Source organism: Eptesicus fuscus, chromosome 13 (assembly GCF_027574615.1).
Source record: "Eptesicus fuscus isolate TK198812 chromosome 13, DD_ASM_mEF_20220401, whole genome shotgun sequence".
Taxonomy (NCBI): Eukaryota; Metazoa; Chordata; class Mammalia; order Chiroptera; family Vespertilionidae; genus Eptesicus; species Eptesicus fuscus.
This window is the reverse complement of record NC_072485.1, coordinates 17,628,805-17,642,184: the sequence shown is the minus strand read 5'-3', so window position 1 is coordinate 17,642,184 and position 13,380 is coordinate 17,628,805. Positions and strand designations below refer to the sequence as shown.

General features: G+C 46.9%; 1 pseudogene; it reads left to right on the top strand.

The window, feature by feature from the left end:
* The first annotated feature begins 7,115 nt into the window (after positions 1-7,115).
* Positions 7,116-8,596, top strand: LOC103292955 (arginyl-tRNA--protein transferase 1-like; annotated as a pseudogene).
* Positions 8,597-13,380: the final 4,784 nt, after the last annotated feature.

Below are 13,380 nucleotides of genomic sequence, written 5' to 3'. Positions count from 1 at the left end.
GTCCCAGATCAGGATGGGGGTTCCCTTGGGATGTGGGGTGGCCTGAGCGAGGGGCCTGTGGTGGTTTGCAGGCGGGCCACGCCCCCTGGCAACCCAAGTGGAGGCCCTGGTATCTGGAATTTATTTTCCTTCTACAATTGAAACTTTGTAGCCTGGAGCGGAGCCAAGCCTGAGGCTCCCTCCGAGGCCGGCAGCCATTTGTGTTGGGGTTATAATTGAAACTTTGTTGCCTTAAGTGGGTGGGCCCGGCCAGGGTGTGCGAAAAGCTTTGCTTCCCCTGTTGCCGGCTGCAACCCTGGCCTGCTCTCTCAAGCTCCGTTCTGCTGCCATTTGTTTGAATTTGTTTACCTTCTATAATTGAAACTTTGTAGCTTGAATGGAGGCTTATGCCTGGCAAGGGCAGGCGGAAAGCTTGGCTTCCTCTGTTACCTAGGAAACCTTGCTCTCTGTGGCTGTAGCCATCTTGGTTTGGGTTCATTTGCATGCTCGCTCTGATTGGATGGTGGGTGTGGCTTGTGGGTGTGTTGGCGGTATGGTCAATTTACATATTTGTCTGTTATTAGGTAGGATTTTCCATACAAACAACTGTAAACCTACTTTTACCCACCCCTGTATCCTGCTGCTAAATTATAAGTTTCTTAAAAGAGATGTTGAACAGTATTTTCTCTCTTCAACATTATTATTCTTGAAAATAATTACCTTTGAGTTTTTACAGCACCTCTTAATTCATAAAGATGTGGTAGAGAGAGGGGGAGATTACTACAATATATTTGAGATACAGAGTTAAACTTATAATCTCTGTGCTGAACCTAAGACCAGTGGGTATCTTGACATCATATGAAATATACCATGTTCAAAACTGAAAGTTCATTTGGAAAATTCCTTTGGAAAATTCCTTTGGAAAATTCCTTTGAAAAATCATTTGGAAAGTTCCTCAAGGTTCTCTCTCTGCCGATGCCCCACAGGTTCTCTCGGCCAGGTGTACAGAGTACAGTGGAAGACACAGAGACTCCAGGATGGGCAAAGCCAGTAGAGGTAAAGAGCCTGGATCCCTGAATGACCTGAGGAGTGTCTATATGAGTGAGAAATATACCACCTATATGCTGTTAGGTGACTGGATTTTGGAATTGATTCCAGCAGTTAGCTTACTCTGACTAATTTTAGATATAAAGGGTTAGGCATGTAGAGGAGGGGTGAAGAGAATTCCAAGAAGCAGATATAACATGTTCACAGGACCTCAAATAGGAACTGCAGTGAGGCCATTATGGATAGGGGATGAGGCTAGAGAGGTCAACTAGTTCATTATTATTAACTAGTGGCCCTGTGCACTCGTAGCTCACTGCCCCGCCCTCCTGATGATCGGTCATTACTGTCATGGTGTAAGGACCATTTGCATATTACCTTTTTATTATATAGAATGCTGTTATTGCTGTTTTTAGGCTTTCATCTTTCCAATCCATTCAAGATGCTTTAATGAGTATAATCCACATACCAAATAGTTCACTCACTTTAAAATGGAATCAAACCCAGGACCCTTTAGTCCGAAGGCCCAAGCTCTATCCACGGAACCAAACCAGCTAGGGCTATTTTACTTTTTTAAATTATTTTTAAAAATACTTTTTTATTGATTTCAGAGAGGAAGGCAGAGGGAGAGAGAGAGAAAGAAACATCAATGATGAAAGAGAATCATTGATCAGCTGCCTCCTACATGCCCTACACTAGGGATTGTGCCTGCAATCTGGGCATGTGCCCTGACTGGGAATCAGTGACCACCTGTTCATTGGTCGATGCTCAACCACCGAGGCCCACCAGCTGGGCTATTTTATTTTTTAAAATACATTTTTATTGATTTCAGAGAGGAAAGAAGAGGGAGAGAGAAGTAGAAACATCAATGTTGAGAGAGAATCATAGATCAGCTGTCTCCTGCATGCCCCACACTGGGGATCACGCCCACAACCCAGGCATATGTGCTGACCTGGAATCAAACCAGTGACCTCTTGGTACTTGGGATGATGCTCAAGCAACTGGGCCACACCAGCCAGGGCATTTCTTATTTTCTTGCATTACAAGATACTCTGGACACATCTTGTGTATTTCCTGCCTTAGTCGAAGAATCACCCATTTATTGGAAAATGATATTATATGTGAAGATCTGGATGCTAAATTTATTTACCTTCATTTTTATTTCTTAGAATTTTATATAATGCAGCATATGCTTTTTTCATCGTTTATTTCAGTCAGCATAATTATTTTAAGATTTATCTATATTGTAGTATGTGTCATTCATTTGTTCTTTTTATTGCTGAGTAGTAATAGTAATCCATTGTATGCATATACCACTGTTTATCCATTTACCTGTTGATGAACATTTGGATTGTTTCCAGTTTTTTGATATTATAAATAAAGCTACTGTTCAAATGTGTGCACAAGTTTTGTATCAACATATGTTTTAGTTTCTCCTGGGTAAATACCTACAAATGAAATGCCTGGATAAATTAGTAGATGTATATTTAACTACTAAACAATTTTCCAAAGTGGTTGTATCACCTTACATTCTCACCAGTAGTTTATTTCAGTTCTAATTTTAATTTTAGCAATTTTAATAGGTATGTAGTGGTATCTCATTGTGGTTTTAATTGCATTTCCCTAATGACTGACACTGATTATCTTTTCATGTGCTTATCTGCCCTCTCCCTATCTTTGTCAAGTTTGATTCTTTAAAATTGAATTTTTATTTCCTTATTATTAAATTTTGAAAGTTCATTATGAATTCTGACACAAGTCCATTGTCACATATGTGATTAGAAAATATTTTTTCATAGTCCATGCCTTATCTTTAAGTTCTCAACATTGTCCTTTGAAGAGCAGATGTTTTAATATTGATAGTCTAATTTATCAATTTATATTTTTATGAATTGTGATTTTGGTGTCATAATTAAAAACCTTTGCCAAACCCAAGGTCACAAAGTTTACTACTGTGTTTTCTTCTGGTTTTATAGTTTTAGGTTTTACATTTATATATATACACTGAGTGGCCAGATTATTATGATCTCTGAACGCATAATAATCTGGCCACTTAGTGTGTGTGTGTGTGTGTGTGTGTGTGTGTGTGTGTGTGTATGAGGCCCAGTGCATGAATTTGTGCATGGGTGGGGTCCCGGCAGTCTGGCCAGGGGGAGGGGACATGGGCAGTTGGCCGGTCTGCCTGCTGGTCGAACTCCTGGTCAAAGGGACAATTTGCATATTAGCCTTTTATTATATAGGATATCCTATATAATGAAAGCCTAATATGCAAATCGACCGAACAGCAGAAAGACGAGGGGGGGGGGGGGGGTGCAGGGCCAGTGAGTGGGCGGCGCCAGGCCAGCCAAGGTGGGTGCCAGTGGGAAGAGGGAGGGGACGGTGATTGGGGGGTGGCGGCTGGCAACGGGGGTGGGGCGATGGGGGGGGAGCCGGCTGCTCGCTGGCGGGCGCCATCACCCTATCAGCCCACCACTAAGGATGTCCGACTGATGGCTTAGGCCCGCTCCCCATATATATATGAATCATTTTAAGTTACTTTTGTTGGTGTTGTTAATCCTCACCTGAGGATATTTTTCCATTGATTTTTAGAGAGAGTGGAAGGGAGGGAAAGAGACAGAGAGAGAGAAACATTGATATGAGAGAGACACATTGATTGATTGCCTCCCCCAACCAAAGCCCCGGCCTGCAACCAAGGTACGTGACTTTGACCAGAATGGAAGCTAGGACTCTTCAGTTCAAGGGCCCAAGCTCTATCCACTGAGCCAGACTGGCTAGGGCTAAGTTATTTTTTAATATAGTGTGAGGGGTAGATCAAAGTTCTCTTTTTGCCTATGGATATCCACTTGTTCTGGCACCATTTGCTGAAAAGAATACCCTTCCTCCATTTAATTGCTTTGTATCTTTGTTGAAAATCAGTTATTTACATATGTGGGTGTTTTTCTAGACTTTCCATTTTGTCTTATTGTCTATTTTACTTCTTTATGTATAATTGCTATAGCTGTGTAGGTCTTGGATACTTGAAGTGTTACTGTTCAACTTATTCTTCTTTCTCAAAGTTGCTTTGTTTATTCTAGGTCCTTTGCATTTCCACATGAATTTTAGAATGCTGCAATATGGATTGGGATTGAATTGAAATAGATTGATTTGAAGAGGAATTGATGTCTTATCAACAATAAGTTTTCCATCTTCCCATGAAGATGATATACTAGTATATCTCCATTTCTTTAGGCTTAATTTTTCTTAGCAATAGTTTGAACCTTTCACGTTATAGGTCTTTCACATCTTTTGTCAGATATATCTCCAATTATTTCATATTTTCGATGCTATTATAAATGGTGTCTAGATAAGTTTTCTATTGCTGAGAAATAATACCACAAACTTAATGGCTTAAATATCACACAGTGATTACCTCACAGTTTACATGGGTCAAGGGTCTAGGAATGGGTTAGTTGGATCCACTAACTCAGGACTCACGTGATTACAGTCAATGGGTCAGCCAAGGCTGCATTCCCATCTGAGGCTCAGGGTGCTCCTCCAGTTCATTCAGGTGGGCTGCAGATTTCAGGTCCTTGTAGCTTTTGAACTCCTGGCTGCTTCCATCTTCTTTGAGGCCAACAAGAGAAATGTATTCATGCTTTTTGAAGGTTTCATTTGATTAAGTCAGACCCAACCAGACAAGCTCCATTTTAATGAACTCAAAATAAACTGATTTGGGAGATCTTAATTACATCTGTAAATTAACTTTTGCCATAGGTGTAACTTAATCATGGAGTGAAATCCATCATTTTGATAATGTCCTTCACATTCCAGTGGATGAAATGATATAAGTCATGTACACTATTGGGATGGAATTTTGGAGACCATTTTATAATTATGCCTACTTTTGGTTTCATATTGTACATTTCTAGTGTAGCGAAATACAGTTGATTTTTTAATTGGAGAGATGAAGGTGGGTGTGACCGGTGGTTTCCTGATTTAGTAGAGAGGGTGGGTGGAGGGAAACCATTCAGTCTTTTATTATTAAGTATGATTTCCATTTTGTCTTATTGTCTATTTGACTATCTTTAGGTATAATTTTTTTCATAGATTCCTGCAATTTTTTTCCTCTTATCAGATTGCAGAAATACCATTCAATTTTTAGTTTGTTGAACAGTTGATTAGGAATAGATGCAGTTTTTTGTCAAATGATCTTTGTGGAGCTGTTGATATTTCACACTTTTTCTCTTTTAGTTTGTTAATATGGTGAATTACAGTAATTGAGTTTGAATGTTAAATTAACCTTGTATTTATTATCCTCTATTCCTGAGATAAACCTTACTAAGTTAAGATGTAAGCATATATATATATATCTTTTTACTTGTTAAAAATGTGTTTACAATCTTAAAATCTTCCTTCATGAGGAATATTGGTCTGTTCTCTTTTCTTATAATGACTGTCAGGTTTTTGTATAATAAATTCCAACAAATAAATGGCATACTTTTATATTAATAGAATAAAATAACAATTAAATTTAAGGTCTCCACAAATGCAAGTATTTTGGCATATGCTGTTCTTTGGTTTTGTGTCTCCACTATGGCATTGGGCATAGTCTGCAAAGAAGGCTTCCTCAAACTTGAAAAGATGATTGACTTTTGTCAAGTCTACTCCAGCTTTTATAGCGAATGAAAGAATCATTCATTCATGTTACAAATAACTGCTTACAGTATGTCGTTACACAGTTTGCTCTGTATGTTATTTTATAAAATATATATATACATTTTTACACTATAACATTCAATGCTAATAAAACTTCATGATATAAGTATTATTATCTCAATTTTTCAAATGAGAAAATTGAAACCTAAAATTTTAGATCTAGTAATTAGTAGAGCCAGAAATCACTACTAGGGCTTTGATTTCAAATCTAGTGCTGTTTCCACTTTACTCATTGTGTTTCTGTTTTATACAGTTCAAGGTGTTGGGTAGTTGACAAGGTACATGGAATAGTGTAGAAACATTTACTTGATCTGAGGCCACAGAAATATGTGCACATTCAGAAAGGCATGTTGGGTCACACAGACCGGTGATTTGGTTAGGTTTGGAATTTTTTATTGTTTATACAACTTTGAGAACTAGAGTTCTTCTGTATTTACAAAGAGATGATTGTAGTTGAAAGTTGGCACTTGATGTGAGTACATTAAGGTCACTTCTCTGACTTACCTACTTGACACACTCCCTGGGTTAGTAATCCAGTGCCCCATACAAGTCTTGGCTTATTCAGGTCTCTCCAAGATGTACTGACCACCCACAAATGTAAACTTTTTATATCTATGTCAGGTAGAATATATTTTGGCTCTAAGTAACAGGTTACTCAACAAAAAATTATTTATATTACAGACATCTCACATGACAAGAAATCTGGAGGAAAGTAGTTCTTGGGTTGGTTAATAAGTTGCTCAGTAATATACTCAAGGTCCCAAACTCTCCATCTTTCCAGTCAGCTAGTGTCAGAGGCTTGGTTTTCTTTCTTTCTTTTTTGTTCTCTAGTGCCCAAAGATGGCTATTGAAGCTACAGGCATCTAAGTCTCACAGAAGTGCATCCAAAATTAGGCATAATGAGAGTTTTCCTGGAATGTTTTGTCTTCTTTTTTATAAATCAATGAAGAAAACCTTATCCAGAAGGTGACCCCACAGATATCCTATCAAGATATTGTCTAGAACTGGGTCATCTGCCCACCACTAAACTGGTAACTCGAAGGAGAACTTGATGTGAGTAATTGTGATTCATCTTCTACGGCTGAGCGTATAGCTCTGCGTACTTTGCTACCAAAATGTGAACAAAATCGGGGTTCTGTTTAAAAGGAATGGAAGTAGGGATATGGCTAATGGGAATTACAAGAAACAGTATCTGATATGATGCCAAAGGCCAATTTCCCACAGAATCCTAAATGACATTTGATTTAAACAGAGAAAGAAATTTACACTAATGTTTGAATGAATTTAATAGCCCTCCGTAATAAAGCAAGTCATAATCATTTTGTTGATGGAGGGTCTTCCCTTCAATTTGTAAGAAACACAACATCTGGGTCGGGCCCCTGGCGCTGCGTTACTGCAAGAGCGAGTCGGGAAGCCTCTCCAACGGCATGTGGGCGCATTCCATGACAGTGCAGGACTATCAGGATCTGATAGACAGACAATGGCAAAGAAGTGGGAAGTATGTGTACAAGCCTGTGATGAATCAAACGTGGTTGTCTTCAGTACACGATAAGGTGCCGATCTGTACAGTTCCAGCCATCAAAATCTCACAAGAAGGTTTTAAAAAAAATGTTGCAATTTCTGGCTAAAGGGGAAATTTCCAAAGGAAATTGTGAGGATGAGCTTATGGAGCCCACCATGGAGGATGCCGCCCCCAGTGACATGGCATTAATAAATAAATTGGGTATACAGTGTGACCTCAGAAAGCTCAGTGATAACCTCAAAGAGAGCTTAGAGAGGGAAGCAAAGAAGGAAGGGAAAAGCACAAAGAAAGAGGAATCTAATGAATGTACTCAGTCACAAGACAAAGAAGAGGAGTTGGACTCGGGTGAACCGTCCCACGCAGTGCACACGGAAGGGCACACGGTTCCTAAGCCAGACAAAGGGGTAGATTTGAGTAAGCCTCCATGTCAAAAAGCAAAGGAAATCCGGAAGGAGAGGAAGAGGTTAAAGCTCATGCAGCGGAGCCTGGCCGGGCGCCCAAGCGCTTCCAGGCTCCACGGGAACCGAAGGCCAAACCCAACCAGCCCAAATCGCTGGAAGAGTTAATGTTTGAATCTTTTCCAGAGGATGCATCACATGAGTTAGAGCTGAGGGTGGTGAGATCACCTCCACCAAGTTCTCAGTTTAAAGTCACAATGCTGGAGTCGTTCCAGGTATATACACGTTACCAGGTATAAAAACGTTCACAACCACTTACCTGAGGAGCCCACGGTCAGCCAGTTCACAGGATTCCTTTGCACCTCACCTTTGGAGCCAGAGAATCCCCCGAAAGGACCAGATTGTGGGCTATGGCTCATTTCACCAGCAATACTGGTTGGACCGAAAGATCATCGCTGTGGGGTGATTGACATCCTTCCATACTGTGTGTCCTCTGTGTATTTGTACTATGATCCTGATTATTCGTTTCTGTCCTTGGGTGTCCACCATGTACTACGAGAAATTGCTTTCACTAGGCAACTTCATGAAAAAGTATCTCAACTCAGCTATTATTATATGGGTTTCTACATTCATTCGTGTCCCAAGAGGACATATAAGGGTCATTACACACCTTCCGACTGGCTGTGTCCTGAGACATACATTTGGGTGCCCATCCAGCAGTGCCTGCCTTCCCTTGAGAACTCCAAGTACTGCGGTTTCAACCAGGACCCGGAAGCAGGGATGAAGGTCACAGCAGGGACCCTGATCGGCTGCAGGTGTTGTACAAGAAAGCCATAATGCCTTACGGTGTTTTCAAGGAGCAGCATTGGGAGCGGGGCGAGGAGGCCGCCACACTGCAGTATGCCAGCCTCGTGTGGGCTAGGCATGCTCCCAGCAGATGCTGCTCTTCGGGAACTGAGCCGGCTGTGGGAATCCCTGCCTGCCTGCAAATCTTTCTTATTTTGACTATTATATGGATTTTCTAAAAGATTTTGTGGCAATGTACTTGAAAGATTTAAAAAAATATGTTATGACTTAGCTCCATAATTGGGGTTTATCATTTCAGAAGTTTGTTTTTGTTTTTGTTTGTTTGTTTGTTTATGCATTGGGGGAGGAGGGGTGTCCCTCAGCCCGGCCTGCGCACTCTCGCAGTGTGGGAGCCCTTGGGGGGATGTCCGACTGATGGCTTAGGCCCATTCCCCATGGGGAGCGGGCCTAAGCAGTCAGTCAGACATCCTTAGTGCTGCCGTGGAGGCGGGAGAGGCTTCCGCCACTGCAGCTGTGCTCGCCAGCTGTGAGCCCGGCTTCTGGCTGAGGGAGCGCACTGACCACCAGGGGGCAGCTCCTGCAGAGAGCGTCTGCCCCTGGTGGTCAGTGAGCGTCATAGTGACTGGTTGTTCTGCTGTTCGGTCGATTTGCATATTAGCCTTTTATTATATAAGATTATAGATGTCTCCCATTTCCCCCCTTTGCCCTCCAGCCAGCTCCCACCCCACCCGAGGCCTTCACCACACTGTTGACTCTGTCAATGGGCTATGCATATCCTACCTAATAAAACAGTAATATGCAAATTGACTGCACCTTCGCTACGACCACTCCACGCCCATCAGCCAAGCCACATCCATCATCCAATCAGAGCAAGTATGCAAATAAACCCGACCAAGATGGTGGTTAATTTGCATACATAGGCACCCTGAGCTGACCCCCTGCGATGGATTGCAGGGAGCTGGGGTCCGCTCTGGCATCAGACCGAAAGCCTCCGCCAGAGGTGGCAGACACCCAGCTCCTCGCTCTGATTGGATGGTGGGCATGGCGAGCGGACACCCTGCCATCGAAAGCAGGGAGCTGGGTGTTCGCTCCGGCGGAGGCTTTTGGCCTGGTGCATGAGTGGACCCCCTGCCATCGATTGCAAGGAGCTGGGGGTTTCTTTGGCCTGGTACACCAGCAGACCCCCTGCGATTGATCACCTGGGCAGGGAGCTGGGGGTCTGCTTTCGGCCTGGTGCACGTGTGGACCCCTTGCAATCGATCCCAGGGAGCTGGAGATTGCTTCGGCCAGGTACACCAGCAGACACCCTGCGATCGATTGCCTGGGCAGGGAGCTGGGGGTCTGCTTTTGGCCTGGGCAGGAGCGGACCCCCTGCAATTGATTGTAGGGGGCTTGGGGTCCGCTCCTGCCCAAGAGGCTTTCGGTCTGGGCAGGCCTGGGCAGGGGCTGAGCCGGTGATCAGAGGGAGCTGGAGAGGCCTGCCCAGGCCTAAAGCTTCGGCCAGAGGCTTTAGACCTGGGCAGGGCCCAGCCCTCCATTGGTGTGAAATATAGAGGAAACACCTTTTCTGACTGCACATTGGCTAAGCTTCCTGTATGCCACTGGTAATATTCTTAGTAACTTGGGTAATAAGAATTCAAAAAGGTGATCTAGGGTTTTTCCACCACACTTCTGGAGAAAAAAATGAAGGTCTGCTGCTGGAAGGCTAAGAAATGTCATATCCTGCCCTAGCCTGCAGACAGCAGGGTCTGGGTTTGATTCTGATCAAAGGCATGTACCTAGGTTGCAGGCTCCTCCCTGGCCGGGGCCCAGATCAGGGCTCATGCAGGAGGCAACCAATCAAAGTGTTTCTCTCTGTCTTTCCCTTTCTCTTCCACATTCTCTAAAAGTCAATGGAAACATACCCTCAGGTGAGGATAAAAAATAAATAAAGAAATCCATATCCTATGAAAGACACATCTTGAAAATGCCTAAAGAAAGTTGTCATTTTTTCTTGGTGAAGGGACTGGAGTCCGTGTTGATGAAAACACCTTGGTGGCTGCAGTGACTGACAGTGGCTGCAGCAGCGGGGTGATGGGGCTGGTGCCTTCCCCTGACCAGCCCAGTTGCCTCCCAAAAAGGGAGGCCAGACTGCGGCTTAGGTACGCTCCCTGTGGGGCGCGGGCCTAAGCCGTCAGTAGGACATCCCCTGAGGGCTCCCAGTATGTGAGAGGGGAAAGGTTGGACTGAGGAACCCCCGACCCCCAGTGCACGAATTTCGTGCACCGGGCCCCTAGTCTATATATATAAAAGGCTAAGCGACCATCCTACCGGCTGGTAGGTATGACACGCACTGACCTTCAGGGGGCAGACGCTCAATGCAGGAGCTTCCGAGTTTCAGTAATATGGCAGCAGTGGTTCTTGGGTGATGCACCCCGGAACCAGAGAGGAGGGAGCCCGATTCCTTGTGGGGCCGCGTGATTCCACCTTTGGCCATGGGTTATGTTGTTGCTGGGGCACTGTTGGCCCCAAATCTGGTTTATTGCACACTTGCGTTTATGTTCCACACCCTGTATGACAGCAACTTTGCAGAGTGCCCTCTCACACTCTGAGACCCCTCAGGGGACGTTAGAGAGCCGGTTCCAGCCTGATCCCCACCTGTTGGAAGGACCCTGCTCACTCTGCAGATGCCCTTCAAGCCGCAGCGCTGCCCCAGGTGTGGCTGGCCGGGAGGGACTGCTGGAGGTTTGCTCCAGGGCATGTCTGACCCACCTCGCCCAATCCTGCCCCGCCGGCCAACTTCTAATTAATTTTCTTTCAATGTGCACAGGTTACCAGGTCACTAGTATTCGTATAAGTTCTTTGGTTAATATCTTCATGTCCCCCTTCCCTCTGAGATTCCTCAGCCTGTTCCATGCTTCTATGTCTCTGGATCTATTTGTTCATCAGTTTATTTTTTTATTAGATTCCACATATGAGGGAGATCATGTGATATTTGTCATTCTTTGACAGGCTTATTTCACTTAGCATACTATTTTCTAGGTCCCTCCATGCTATCTCAAAGGGTAGGAGCTCCTTCTTTTTTATAGCTGTATAGTATTCCATTGTGTAAATATGCCACATCTTTTTTTTATCCACCCATCTACTTGGGCTGTTTCCAGATCCTAGCTATTGTATATTCGTATATATTATAATATTACTTTATAATAGAGTAACATGCAAATTGACCGCACCTCCGCTATGCCCATGATTGGGCCTGCCAGAGGCAGGGGGCGGGACTCCGGGTGCCTATCTGGCCGTTGAGAAAACCAAGATGGCGGCCGCCAAATCCTCTTAGTTCCCGGGGTCCTGGGGAGCGATGACAACCCTAGAGGGGCGTGGTCGGGAAAAGCCAGAAGCCTCCCGGGCTCCCCGGCGTGGCCGGGCACGGCCAGCAGCCTCCCGGGGTCCCGGGACCCATCGCGACCCGGGGGGACGAGGCCGGGCAAGGCCAGCAGCCTCCCGCGGGTCCCGGGACCCATCGCGACCCGGGGGGGCGTGGCCGGGAACTGCCAGCAGCCTCCCCGGGGTCCCGGGACCCATCGCGACCCGGGGGGCATGGCCGGGCAAGGCCAGCAGCCTCCCCGGGGTCCAGGGCTGCATCGCGGCCCGGGGGGGCGTGGCCGGGCACGGCCAGCAGCCTCCGGGGGTCCGGGGACCCATCGCGACCCGGGGGGGCGTGGCCGGGAACGGCCAGCAGCCTCCCGCGGTCCCGGGACCCATCACGACCCAGGGGGGCGTGGCCGGGAACGGCCAGCAGCCTCCCGGGGGTCCCGGGACCCATCGCGACCCGGGGGGCGTGGCCGGGCACGGCCAGCAGCCTCCCCGGGGTCCAGGGCTGCATCGCGACCCGGGGGGGCGTGGCCGGGAAAGGCCAGCAGCCTCCCGGGGCGGGGTCCCCCGCGATCGCCACCCTCGCCTAAATGGCTGGTGCTGAGAGGGATCAATGGGGCCAATGGAAGGAGCAGGTGGTAGTTGACCACGGAGGCCATCTGCAGCAGCCGGATGCAGAGTTGGGGTCCACGTTCTCCAGGTTGGCCTCCATGGGGCCCGTGTCGCACCCATTGTAGCCGAGTGGGCATGCTGGCATAGTAGCCCCAGCATGAGGCCAGCTTCCCAAGCCAGGCTGCGGAGGGAGGGAGGGCCTCTGGGCTGGGAGCACTCCCCGACCCCAGTGGACAGGGCACAGAGCAAGCAGCAGAGAGCTACTAGGGGTGGTGGGTGTGGTGGCCTGGCTTCCAAGAGGCTGGCTTCAGCTGCTGTGGCCTGCGCTGAGGTGGCTGGTGGTGGGGGCAACTGCGTGGGCGCATCCGAGGCTGGGGCACTGGGAGACGTGGGACTGCAGCCCAGAAAGCGAGGCTCAGGAGGACCTGGTCACCGACCCCGGGCATTGAAGTCGCCTCCTACAAGATGGATCCTAGCCTAGGTGTGTGGGAAGCAGGTTCAGGAACCTCTCCCTTTGCGGCGCCAGAGCCCAGGCCTGCCAGCGCCCCAGAGGAGACCCCCACCAGGATCGGGGGCTTGACCAGTCTCTAAACCAGGGTGGCCATTAGCCCAGGCCTGCCAGCACCCCAGAGGAGACCCCCAACAGGATTGTGGGCGTGACCGGCCTCCAAACCGCCAGTGACCCTAACCCAGGCCTGCCAGCGCCCCAGAGGAGATCCCCACCAGGATCGGGGGCGTGACCAGCCTCTAAACCGCCCTCAGCCCTAGACCAGGCCTGCCAGCACCCCAGAGGAGACCCCTGCCAGGATTGGGGTCATGGCCAGCCTTCAAACTGTGGCGGCCCCTAGCCCAAAGGGGCCTCCTGGCCGAGGACGCCTGAGTCTGTTCTTGACCTAGGGCCGGGCTCTCCCCGCAAGGGACTCAGAAGCCACCAGAGTCTAACTGCCAGTCTCTGGGAGTGCATCCACTGTC